The 13,878-nt window shown below is 37.7% G+C and overlaps 1 pseudogene; it reads left to right on the top strand.

Moving 5' to 3' along the window:
- The first annotated feature begins 10,160 nt into the window (after positions 1 to 10,160).
- LOC147283293 (uncharacterized) lies at positions 10,161 to 13,804 on the top strand (annotated as a pseudogene).
- The last annotated feature ends 74 nt before the right edge of the window (positions 13,805 to 13,878 follow it).

Below are 13,878 nucleotides of genomic sequence, written 5' to 3'. Positions count from 1 at the left end.
CGACCACGAAAATTTCTTTTAAAAATTTCTTTGGAAGTTTTTGAGAATTTATCCGACGTTTTCACTGAAATTGATTTAACGTTACAGTAGTGCTAGATATACCACATTTTTATACCATAATTTCATACCACCTTATGTGGCAACTTACATGGCATTCATACATTGGATACTAAAAAATAAAAAGAAAAACCCAAAAAGAAAAAGAAAAACTCTGTCCAATAAAGTAATGACACGTGTGATGGTATAAGAATGTGGTATAAGAAATGTGGTAAGTATAGCATTATTCTTAACGTTATATAAAGTTTATTGGGCTTATAATGTTGTGTTTTAAATTGAGACCCCATATTTTTTTTCCAAGATTTATTTTGAAAAATATTTTAAATATTTTGGGAATTAAATTGAGAAATAAAAAGGTTTTGGTTTAATTTTTAAATTCTACTTTATTTTTTAATTAAGTTTGACCCGAGTTTGACTTTTCATTTTATTGGGCCTTTGATTTCGATTTTGGGCTGGTTAGGAATATCTCGAGTTCACGAGCGCGTAGACGCGAACTGTGCGTCAATCGGAGTTACAGTTTAAAAGTTACGAACGTATGAAGTCGAGGACATTTTAGACTTTTGAATTTGGGGTTTTTAAAAAACTAAAATTCAAAAATTTCTCTCCCTTTCAAGAGCCCTCTATCTTTCTCTTATTTTCATTTTTTTTTTCTCTCTCTCTCTCTCTCTCTCTCTCTCTCTCTCTCTTTCTCTCTCTCAGTCTTCCATCTGCTCGCAACCACCAGCCACCATTGCCACCAGCACTGACCAACTTCCACCGAAGCAAACCTCCGGCGAGTTCCTTCGACGCCGACCATCTTCTCCGGCCTCTTTCCCAGCCAACCCAGCCCCCTCTGCGCTCGTCCTCTGCTTGGGAAACCTCCAACAGACTGTCGGCCACCTCCCGTCGACCAAGCCACCGCGCGACCTCCCTTCGCCAACGCAGAAACCCCCCAGTCCCATGCGCACAGAGACGAACGTCAGAAAACCCAGCTGCTGCCCCTCCCTTCTCTCGCCGGATTCCAGCCAACTTTTGGCACAAACCATCTCACCTCTAGGTGGGTTTTCTTCCCCTACTTATGGGTTTTCCTTCCCTTATGCTTTTATGGTTTTATTTTGAGTAATTGGAAAAAAGAATGGATTTATGGGTTTAGGAGGCCATTTTGAGATTTCTTTGGGTTTTCGGATTTGAGGGTTATTATTGACGTTATTCTGGACAAATTTCATTCCTAGGTGACCCAATGAGTGTTTAGGATTGTGAATTTGAATTATTTTGGTGAAGTTGTTTTTATTTGACTGATTTGGTCTTGAAAACAACCACTTTGGGTAGCACCGGTGGTGGTCACGATCCCCCAATATTGTTTCGTGAATATAGGTTCACTTTAGGACAATTATTGAGTGGGTTTTGATTTTGGCTGTGTTGAACGTGATTAGAGAAGCCAAATCTATTTTGGGGCAGAAATGTGAGACTTTGCCGATGTCGAATTTACACTAAGACAAGCTTTTCGACCGAAATAAGCCTTGTGCAGGTTTCTTTTAAATTTAGAATTTGGTTTTAGAAGTGTGGGTGACGTTGAGTTGAGCCGTGAAGCCTTCGGGGGAAGGAGGAGGCATTTATAAATTTTAATTTGAGCATGTTAAAAATTCGTGGTCATGGAACGAGAATTGAGTGAAACGTTAGGTTTAGCAACCACTTTGATGCCTTTGTGGCGGGAATAATAGTATTTTTATTTGTTTGTTTTATAGGCGAGACTACCGTGGCACAAGACGATCCGAATAAGGATCGAAGTTAGAATTCTCGAGGTGAGTGGACTTTTGGTTTCCGAAATGTTTTGCTCATTTTATAATTTAATGCTTTTCTTGATTTAATTAAGTATGGATTTAGTTAAGAAGGTTTGTGAGTTGTTTGTGGATAAACCCACACCGATCCAACAGCCAACCATGGCTGGACACGTGGCCGGTCAGACCCAACTTCAGTGTTTGACTTCTCAGTGGTCAAACTTTGACCTCCACATCAGCACACAGCTCGGCACTCCCTCTGTCAGTTCGGATCGGATCTCCATGCCGAGTCCTTCGTCCCCGATCTGACCCGAACTGATGATCTTCCAGGGGATTGAGTGTTCATCTTTCCATGATCATCCCGGTTCGGATCGGCTCGGCGCTGAAGGAACATCCTTTCGAATTCTAGCAACAACCGATTACGACTCGGAGGGGGCACTACCTACTGGATCGGCTTGGATAAACCCACACCGATCCAACAGCCAACCATGGCTGGACACGTGGCCGGTCAGACCCAACTTCAGTGTTTGACTTCTCAGTGGTCAAACTTTGACCTCCACATCAGCACACAGCTCGGCACTCCCTCTGTCAGTTCGGATCGGATCTCCATGCCGAGTCCTTCATCCCCGATCTGACCCGAACTGATGATCTTCCAGGGGATTGAGTGTTCATCTTTCCATGATCATCCCGGTTCGGATCGGCTCGGCGCTGAAGGAACATCCTTTCGAATTCTAGCAACAACCGATTACGACTCGGAGGGGGCACTACCTACTGGATCGGCTTGGATAAACCCACACCGATCCAACAGCCAACCATGGCTGGACACGTGGCCGGTCAGACCCAACTTCAGTGTTTGACTTCTCAGTTGTCAAACTTTGACCTCCACATCAGCACACAGCTCGGCACTCCCTCTATCAGTTCGGATCGGATCTCCATGCCGAGTCCTTCGTCCCCGATCTGACCCGAACCGATGATCTTCCAGGGGATTAAGTATTCATCTTTCCATGATCATCCCGGTTCGGATCGGCTCGGCGCTGAAGGAACATCCTTTCGAATTCTAGCAACAACCGATTACGACTCGTAGGGGGCACTACCTACTGGATCGGCTTGGATGGGAACTCCATGTCCGATCCGATCACACATGGATTTCATGTATACGCATAAGGGCATGTGTTCGGGTCGGCTCAGCTCCCCGCCGCCATTCCAGGGAAGATCGCGTTGGGACGAACCGCCACACTTAAATGCACCTGACAAGATCTTCTGACAAATGGGACTTCCCAGTCCACATTCATGACTACTGAGGCAGTGAGGCAGTTCACCTGAATCTTCCATACTTGCATTCAATGCAGTATTGAATGCAAAGGAGGTGGGTAGCTGTGCATGCCACTGTTCACGACTGAACACGTGGATCTTTCTCAACCAGCCAACCACATGCAGGTAACTTACTCATCACAATCTCCTTTGCCTATATATACCAGCTTATATGTGCAAAATCAAGGATCTAGCTATCAATCTCTCACCAACAAACATTTACACAAAAACTTTCACTCACCCAAGAGCATACCCAACTTGCTGAGAATAAACCCAGAACATTTACCTTGTTATTCCTGTTCTCCAAAGTTCATCCTTTGTTCTTCTTCACCTCTTTTCAAACACCATCAAAGATACATCACTGACTTTATCATCGGAGCGTGTTTGGCTGGTATGTAACGACCCGACCCAAATTTTCACTAGAAATTTAAATTTTTATTTAATTATGTTTTTTTTAAGAGGTTTATAAAAGATGTGGGATTGTATTTTAAAAATTTTGGGATTTATTTGGAAAATAAAAAGGGTTTTGATTTAAATATTTATTTTTGTTTTAATTTAAGCTTAACCCAAAGTTGACTTTTAAAATAAATGGGTTTTCGATTTTGACTTTGGGTCCGTTAGATAGGTTTCGATCCCACGATTTCATAGACATGTAGCACACTTCGATCCGAGTTATGGTTTGGAAGATACGGACATGTGAAGTGAGGGGCAATTTTGTAAATTTATAAAAGTGGGTTTTTAAATACCCAAAAATCAGAAAATTTTTTTGATTTCTCTCTCTCTCTAGAATTTTCTACAAGCTTCTCTCTCCTCCCTTTATCTCTCTCTCTCTCTCTCTCACCGCACTCTCTCTCCCTGCCTTCACTCCACTCCCGCACCCCCCTGCGCCCACCAGCCCCAGCCATCCCACTCTCCATCACCGGCCACCCCTGGCCAGCCCCTAGCTCCGGCGAACATCCCCAGGCGCCGACCACCCCTCCCCCCGAGCCTACACTCTCTCTCTCCCTCTCCCCGACCCTCTTCTCTCTCCTCTGCGCACGGCCAACCCAGCCACTTTCGGCGGCTTTTCCATCGATCCCGACCACCGGCGACCTCCCTCTTCGGCCGATCAGCTCGGCCCAGCCCTCCTCCAGCCAACCCAGCCACCCCTGCGTGCGGTTGCTGTCAGAAGAGCTCCACTGGCCGCCGGCTTCTCTCCCTTCTCCGACCAGTTTTCCAGTGCCAATCACCTCATTCCTAGGTGGGTTTCGTTCCTCTTTCTTTGGGTTTTCATTCTCTTAAGCTTAGGTTGATTAATTTTGAGTAATTGGGAATTTGAAATTTTGGGAATTTTAGCCATTTCGGGATTTCTTTGGGGTTTTCGGATTGGGGGCGATTATTGTTGTTTATCTGGATATAATTGCAATATTAGGAAGTTCAATTAATGTTTAGGATTGAGAAAGTTTGTGGGTTTGGTTGAAATTAAATTTAATTGGTTAAATTTGGAGTTGGGGCAGCCACTTTGGGCGGCACCCACAATGATTTCAAACCCCCCCACTGCCATTCGTGAATTAAGGGCTATTTTGGGCATTTGTTGAGGGAGTTTTTGATATTGGCTGCGTTGAGTGTTGTTAGAGAAAGCCGAGGTTTGTTGGAGGCGAAAATGTGAGACTTTATCGATGTTGAAATGACTCTAAGACGAGCTTTCCGACCGAAATAAGCCTTGTTCTTATTCCTTTTAAATTAAGTTCAGTTTTAGAAGTGAGAGTGACGTCGGGTTGAGCCGGGAAACCTTATGGCGGTTGTGGAAGTGTTATTGGTCAATTCGTGTAGATCGTAAACCAATCGCGTAGGAACGAAGTCGAGTGGGACGTTAGACTCCACACACACTCTTTTTAAATGTCGTAGAACCGAGGCTAATCTATGGTTGTATTGTTTTATAGGCGAGATGATCGTGGCTCGAGACGACCCGGAGGAGGATCGAAGTTAGAATTCTCACTGTGAGTGAACTTTTATTTTTAAAACGCATTTTTATACTTTATGAATTTGTTTATTTGATTATCTTGAGTTTTAATTGAGAAATAGTATATGGGAGTGAACTTTTGACATATCAAACGAATTTTATGAAACTTCATTATTTAATTATGTTAAGCATCTTGAGTTGATCTTAGATTTGATAAATAAATGTCGGATTTCGACCTTTCATTTTCCCTCGTATATAAATTTTTAAATATGGTTTTACTGGATGGATTATTGGAGTTGATAAATTTCTTTTGGAAAGGACTTCAGCTTCTTACTCTATACATATGGTTTATTTTATTATTTCAGTTTTTTTTGGTCGAAAAGAGTGATTTGATTTATGTATTTTGAAATTTAGTTGGAATTATGCAATAAGCTTTTATGGAAATTAAAGTTTCTTGGAAAAGTACAATTATTCTATTCTTGGTGGAAAAAGGATTTATCTGGGTTATGGAAAAATGGTTTTCAAACCACCCTTTGCAGTACCCTCCAGATTTTCAGATACATAGGTCTTTGGGACCCATCACGGCACACATATAGGCTTTGGGCCGTGTGTTGGGATGCTTCACCTTTTGGGGGCTGCTCTGCGTGCACGTATGACCAGGCTTGCCTGCACGTGCTGATTTTATTCACACGTGTGTATGGCCAGGACATTGCCTGCACGTGTTGGCCCACTACAACAAAATGTACTTATTATAGCATTTCACTATAGCACTTTTTTCAAACTGCTATTAAAAATAACACAATGGTAGCATATCCATTAAAAATGCTATAACATCATTTTATGCTGATCAGGTCTTGAGCGCGCCACACCTAAACCCAAAAAGAAAATAACGCGCGCTGCTTTCCCTCCCTATTTCACAAAAAAATAAAACTAAAACTAAAGCAAAAAACACAGAACATACGCTCAAGCTCACTCCCTGCTTTCCCTAGCTCCCTGCTTTTCCTCTTACTCTCTCGCAAAAAATCTTTCCCCAAATACACAGAACGCTCTCTCACTCTATCTCACTGTCTCAATCTCGCTCTAATCTTCCTCTGGCTTACTCTCTGTCCACCGATCGGTTATTTGCTTGCTTACTCTCTGTCACATCCATGGGTAAGCCTGATTATCTACCTTTTTGATTTTGGGTTTTGGGGAAAATTGTGTGCAATTGACTCAATGTACTTCTATTCTCCTGATTATCTACCTCTTTGATTTTAGGGTTAGTGGGTTTTGGAAAAATTATGTGCAGTAGACTCAATTATTTCTCAAAATTTTCATGTTCCTTTCTGTGCATCTATATTTTGTTTTATTTCTCTAAATCTGTCTGTGCACTTATATTCATTCTTTGGTCTATGAATTTATCTATTTGTTTTTTGTTCTGAAAATTTATTTGTGCACATATATAGGTGGGTTTTCGGTTAATGGTGTGCTTTTGCTGGCATTATTGTGGGTATTGAAGGCATTTCTTCAGGTAAATGTATATATGTATTTTGCACTTATATAGTTATGTCTGTCATTTCTTCATTTAGGTTTTTGCATTATATATTTTGATTTTATAATCCTTCTATGGAGTGGCAATTCTCTGACTTTCTTTCGTTTTTCCTTTCTGTAAGCATCATATTTGTCCTCTCAATCGCTTCAGTGGTTTTTCCTTTCTGTAAGCATCATATTTGTCCTCTCAATCGCTTCAGTGAATTTTCTTTTAGTAAAGGTGCGTTCCATTCAATTTTGGATATATAATGTGAATTATTTATTTATTTTATTATTATTGTTAGTCTTTTTCTGTTTATATTTATATTGCATTATTTTTCTTCAGTTAGGTTGTTGTTTTTCTGATATTTAAAGGTTTTATATTAGTGTTAGTGTATGTATGTGTATGGACACACAAAGAATATTGATGACCTTGCAAAAAAAAATGTCATTTCATGAGAAGAGTTTGTTAGCCAACATTTTTAGGCTTAAGAATGCTGAAACTTGATCTTTATTGTTGACTTAGCCGTTCATATTTTGTGCACTCTAAGCTGGCATCCACTGTGGGACTTGTGCCAAACACTTTCCCTCATGTTGGACCCCTATTTTAGTTGGTCATAGACTGGGCAAATGCCCCCTTTTTTATGTGTCCAGAATTTCTAATATGTGATCCCTGTTAAGATGACCTATATTTGATGGTATTGAATATCCACCCGAAAAGTTTAAACTGCTACATGGAGAGACTAAGTGGGTATATATAACTTTACTAGACATCTAGCCTAACCAATATGGGGCTAGTGCTCAACACTTCGATGGTAAGAGCGTAGTTTGTTTCTTCTTTTCTGTTTGTTCAAAGGTGGGGAGAGAGTTTGGTTTGGGGCTTCACCTATGGGCATCAGTCGATCCAGATTTCAGGGACTATTAATTCTCTGTAATTATGTCTAATTGGGAGGATGTTGTGTGTTAGATTTGTTTCTGTTGTTGTACTACATACTAGAGTTTGTTTTTAGGATGTTGTACTCTGCTATATGTTGATTGTTGTTGTATTCTACTTGTTTTATTATTAGAACATCCTAGAGCTTGTTATTTAGGATCTTGTCCACTGTATTGTACTCTGTACTTCTTTTTTCATTAATGAAAGTCTGTTTCTCATAAAAAATAAAAAAAAGTAATCTAGGTTCTAGATATTTTAACTCATTAGAAAATCTACATTGGTGATTTAATTGTAATTTTTATTTTATTATTTGTTCCTTATTGCATTCCACATGTTAAATGTTTTATGCATATTTTGTAGAATTGCAATTCAGTTACTGGTAAACTCTGATGAGAATGTAACTTCCAGAAAATAGTACAGGATGAATATAGGCTCTTATAATGGCTGTGAACCTTTTGCATGTGAAATTTAAGGCGAAGGGTAATTTTTGAAGAAAGAAAGGGGTGATTGTGAAAGGGGAAGGGCAGCTACTTGTTTCCTTTTTCTTCTTTTGTAGAGAGGAAGAGTGGAGGGGTGAGGCATAAATGCTAGACAGGTTGCTGGTATGAAAAAAATTTAATAGTACTTAGGTTTTGGTTTGCAAAGGAAATAATAAAGAAAAAGAATTGTAATTTTGTAAGACAGTTCTCATTTTTATTCCCTTTTACGTACAAACCCAAATCATACAAAATTTGTGCACCTTTCCAGTGGTATTCTAAACTATGCGAGGGAAAGACACATCCCTTGCATTTCCCATATTACATTCTTCTTGCCCTATTATGGTTATTGTTGTTCTTTCTTTGTACCAAACCTATACATGTAGTTGTTGAGACTGAATGTCCTTTTAAAAAAAATTTTTGGCAATATATTATTTGGAATCTTATGTTTGATCACTAATTTATTTCATGAAGGTTTCTTGTCTACCTGCTTTTGATAATTTGAGCGAATTGAAGCTGGTTGTTCTTGATTGCTGTTACTGGTGGGTAGAGTTGCTCAAGAGATCACCTAATCTGAAATATTTGCAGGTACAAAGTACTTTTCTTTTGTATTTTGGACTTTCAACATATTCTTTCTTCTATGCAACCGTGTTTATGAAGGATATTCCTTCTTTGTGATTGGGTGAGTTTTGTTAGCTAGGTAATTAAGTACTTCTTTGGGTAGTTGAATTATGATTGAATAGGTTGTGCTATATCTACTTACTGGTTCTGATTATTTCTCATACATAGGCAACGCTGGGCATATTTGGACAACTTTCGCATGCAGCACCTTTAGATGGCACATTTGCTTTAGCTTTGGTATTTTCCTTTCCTCATTAATGTGTTAAAATTAATTTTAATTATCTCCCTTGCTAGCTCCATGTGTATTTGTGGTTTTTGTAGATCATATTCTATCTAAATTAAAAGTACACAGGACAACATTATTTGTTCTTGATTTCATTGACTAGTCACATGGTCATTTGTAATTAAGAGGGGATTATCTGACACAACTCCTTGGTATGGAGGGCACATTGATTAAATTAAAATATTGGGATAGAAGAATCCCAATAAATGTGAAATCAAAAGTTTGTTGCACCTATATACTTATTTTTAGCAAATGCATGAATAACAAATAATTTAAAATTTTGCAGATGAGAAAAGAGAATGGGAATTAAGAGAACATAAAAGGAGAAGGGATACTCGTAGCACAATGCTGTGTTATATTTTGGTATTTGTTAGTCTTAAGTTTTTCTTTATTTATACTTATTGGGGCTGAATTGTATTATCTATATTTAGCTTTGTGATATATATCTAATTTGGGGGAAGGTCAATATTTGTTTTTATGAAAAAAATTGGGGGGAGGATGACTTCTTTGCAACTTATGCTACTTGAACCATTTAATTGATATTTAAACTCCAACAACCAATCACAAGTTTTCTTGCTTATTGGATGATTTCTTACTTATTATTGTTTTTTATTCAATTGATATGCAAGAGAGAGAGGTGTATACTATTTTGTAAGTCTTAGAACATCTTTATCTTTCTCTTTGGCATTGTGGACAGAAGCTAGCTAGGATATGGATCTATATCTTTTTCTTTCACTTTCTATTTTTCTCTCTGTCCTAAAAAATGTTGTCTTTCACTCTCTGCACCCATCAACCATTCCCTTTTCTCTTTCTTTTTATTTATTTTTCATGTCAATGTAGGATTGTTTTATAGTTTATAATGTTATTTATATATAGTTATGAAGTAACAATGTTATTTTGCTGTAACAAAAGCAGAGATTCGAGGGTAGATTGGTCTGAAGATCAATTAAACCATTGCATTTACAGAGGTATTGGTGTTGTTGAGTGCAAAGAGGTATTTTTAAATGCTTAATTTAAATGGAGTCATTACATTAAATGAAATCATTGCATTTGACTATATTTTATTAGACATATAGACAACTCAATTGAGAAAATCTCTTGTTTGGTACTAGTCTTTCTTTACTAATTTTCATTTATATATCTATTTTTTGCTCTATCACTTTGAAATGCAGAATTTGTTATTTTAAGTTTTTTGCAATTGAGTAATTGATATGGGATCGGTTCTCTAAGAGTTTAGGACTTGTTATTGTAGATCTTATATGACTTTAGGATGATGGATAAAGATTGGGTGCATCTGAACAGGTAACAATAACCTTACAACCTAATTGAATAGTTAAAAATTAAACACTCTTGGTAGACTTCTTAGTACATTCATTTTTTTTTTTAAATGTTAGAGCTACTGATCAGTACTTGCAAGGAGCATGGAATTTTGTAAAGATGGCAGAAAAGAATTCAGGGAACGCAGAAAAGATTCTATGCCCTTGCAAAAATTGCCGGAACTTAAGTCATCATTTTTCTTATACTATTTTTGAGCATTTGGTGATAAAGGGAATGGATCTCACATACACAAATTGGTTTCATCATGGGGAAAAGCCAATTACAGATGAGGGAGTTGAAGAAATGGACATGAATGAGGCATATGAATTATATAGAGCAGCCTACTTGCATGATGAAGACTATATAGAGCCTGTTGAAGAAAGAAGGGATGATGATTTCATTGAACAATTAGAAGATGCAGAAACCCCTCTATACCCTAGTTGTACAAATTACACAAAGTTATCGGCCATTGTAACTTTATACAGACACAAATCTGTAAGTGGATGGACCGATAAGAGTTTCATTGGCCTTCTAGAGATTATGCATGACATGTTACCAATGTCGAATGTGCTTCTCAAGTCCTTGTACTCAGTAAAAAAATTTCTAAATGCATTCGATCTAGGCTATGAAAAGATTCACGCTTGCAAGAACGATTGTTGTCTCTTTAGAAAACAGTATGAGAACATGGACAATTGCCCAAAATGTGATTCTTCAAGATGGAAGGTTGACAAGCGTACAAAGAAGATTAAAAAGGGTGTGCCGGCTAAAGTTTTGAGATATTTTTCTATCATTCCTAGATTTAGAAGGATGTTTAGGTCTCAAAGAATGGCAGAAGATTTAAGGTGGCATTTCAATCATAAAAGCAATGATGGGAAGATGCGTCACCCGGTGGATTCTGTATCTTGGGACTTGGTTAATGATAAATGGCCATCATTTTCAGCTGATCCACGCAACCTTAGGCTTGGTCTTTCTACAGATGGCTTCAATCCATTTTCCAATTTCGGCAAACCATATAGTTGTTGGCCAGTAATGCTCGTTACATACAACTTGCCACCTGGATTATGCATGAAAAAAGAGAACATTATGTTAACATTATTGATTCCTGGTTCAAAGCAACCTGGAAATGACATCGATGTATATTTACAGCCACTTATAGAAGATTTGCAACATTTGTGGGATATTGGAGTGAATGTTTATGATGCATTCAGTAAAACGATCTTCAATTTAAGAGCAATTTTGATGTGGACAGTAAATGATTTTCCAGCATATGGAAATCTTGCTGGATGTAAGACAAAGGGTAGTACAGCATGTCCTATATGTGGTAAAAATACTCATTACCAGTGGCTAAAGTATAGTAGGAAGGGTGTATACATGGGTCATAGGAGATTTCTACCTCCATCACACCCATTTAGGAAAAATAAGTCATGGTTCAATGGAAAGGAAGAAAATGGAAGAAATCCTAGAATCATGACAGGTAGAAATATTTCTCTTGCTCTTAAAGATTTTGTGAATGTTTGGGGAAAAGCTGATAAGAGAAAACGAAAAAGAGAAGACCAAAATGGGGAAGAGATGTGGAAGAAGAGGTCAATCTTTTTTGATTTACCATACTGGGAGGTGAGTATTTTATATCCTTTAACTCTAAACTTTATTTTATTAAGAATTTAATAGTATATAAAAACTCTAAACTCATAATTTTTATGATCCTAACAGAAATTGCCATTATGCCATAATTTGGATGTAATGCATGTAGAGAAAAACTTTTGTGAAAGCATAATAGGCACACTTTTGGATATTAATGGGAAATCAAAAGATGGACTCAATGCTCGTAAGGATTTAGAAGATATGGGAATTAGGAAGGACCTATATGCAGAAGATCGAGGAACAAGAACATACCTTCCTCCAGCTCCACATACATTATCAAAGGCAGAGAAAAAGACATTTTGCAAAAGGTTATTTGACTAGAAGGTACCTGATGGTTATAGCTCTAACATTGGGAATTGTATATCAGTAGAGGAATGCAAGATTATGGGCCTCAAGTCTCATGATTATCATGTTCTTATGCATGATAATTGTATATCACTAGCAGTAAAAGGATTGCTGCCAAAAGGGCCAAGAAATGCAATAATGAAAATGAGTGTATTCTTCAACAAAATCTATCAGCGTGTTATTGATAGGGAAAAAATGATATCAGTTGAGAGTGAGGTGGTTGAAACCTTATGCTTGCTTGAAAGGTTTTTTCCTCCTTCATTTTTTGATATCATGATTCACCTGCCCATTCATTTAGGAAGAGAAGTACGATTGTGTGGACCAGTTCACTACCGTTGGATGTATCCCTTTGAGAGGTTAGGAACACATATCAATTTTTTGTACTTAATCATTCATTTTAGAAGTTGTACATGTTTTAATATAATGGTTTTATGCTTCCAGACATATGAAAATATTCAAGGGATATGTAAAGAACCGTGCACGACCTGAGGGGTGCATTGCAGAATGCTATCTTGCAGATGAATGCATGGCATTTTGTAGTGAGTTTCTACAGCACTCAATTGAAGTTGATGTTCAAGAAGTACGAAATTCTGATTTTGGGAATGAGGTAATTCTTGAAGGTCGTCCAATTTCTGGGAAAAGACAGATTACATTAAGTGATGAATTGTTAGAAATTGCTCACCGCTGTGTGCTATTCAATACATCAGATGTGGAACCATTCTTAGAGTAAGTAAATCACTCATAAAATTGTAGAATTTCTAACTAGAGATACAAGTTAACTCACTTATTTTTGCATTATACTATAGGATGCATAAAGAGGAGTTAAAGCAATCTAACAAAAGTCTTCAAAAAAATTCCAGCTTACTTTGGAAGAGACACACTGAAAAATTTGCATCATGGTTAAAGAAAAAGGTGACACGCTATCTAGAAGATCAAATGTTCTCAGCTACAACATATAAAATGAATTATATCTTTGACTCAGTTTGATTTTTTTTTTTTTTGACAGATTCCTATTGATTCAAGTAATCATTCAGAGTTATTAAAATTGCTTGCATATGGGCCAAGAAATGGGGCATTGTCCTTCACTAGATATATGATCAATGGGCAGCGGTTTCATACAATAGATGTTGAGTTGTCAACTCAAAACAGTGGTGTTTCCATTGAAGCAATTAGCATGTGTAGGGCAAGCGCAAAAGATGCTGCACAAGTATCTGATATGGTTACCTATTATGGGATATAACTGATATAATTTTATTAGATTACCACTCATGTTATGTTCCGATCTTTAAGTGTCATTGGGCAAATGTTGGTAATGGTGTTAGGGTTGAAGATGGATTTACCCTTGTTAACCTACACCAAGGTCAAAGTCAATTTGTGAGAGATCCATTTATCCTTTCATCTCAAGCGAAGCAAGTTTTTAATTCAAGAGAACATGATTCCTCTAACTGGTATAGCCTATTAAAGGCACCACCGAGAGGTTTCTATGAGTTGGAAAAGTATGATGAGAATGTAGATGTAGTTCCCACTCCAAATGAAATTGAGATGAATATTGATGAATGTAGTGAGCAAGTTAGTTATGTGAAGGGGGATTGTGATGGTATCTTTGTGTAATATATGTACTTAGATTATCAATGAAACATGATGTTTCTTTCATTTCATATTTCTTCTATATATATGTGATGTTT

The sequence above is a fragment of the Dryas octopetala genome, chromosome 5 (genome assembly GCF_963921425.1).
Source record: "Dryas octopetala chromosome 5, drDryOcto1.1, whole genome shotgun sequence".
Taxonomy (NCBI): Eukaryota; Viridiplantae; Streptophyta; class Magnoliopsida; order Rosales; family Rosaceae; genus Dryas; species Dryas octopetala.
The sequence above is the reverse complement of the archived record's forward strand: the minus strand, read 5'-3'. Positions and strand labels throughout refer to the sequence as shown.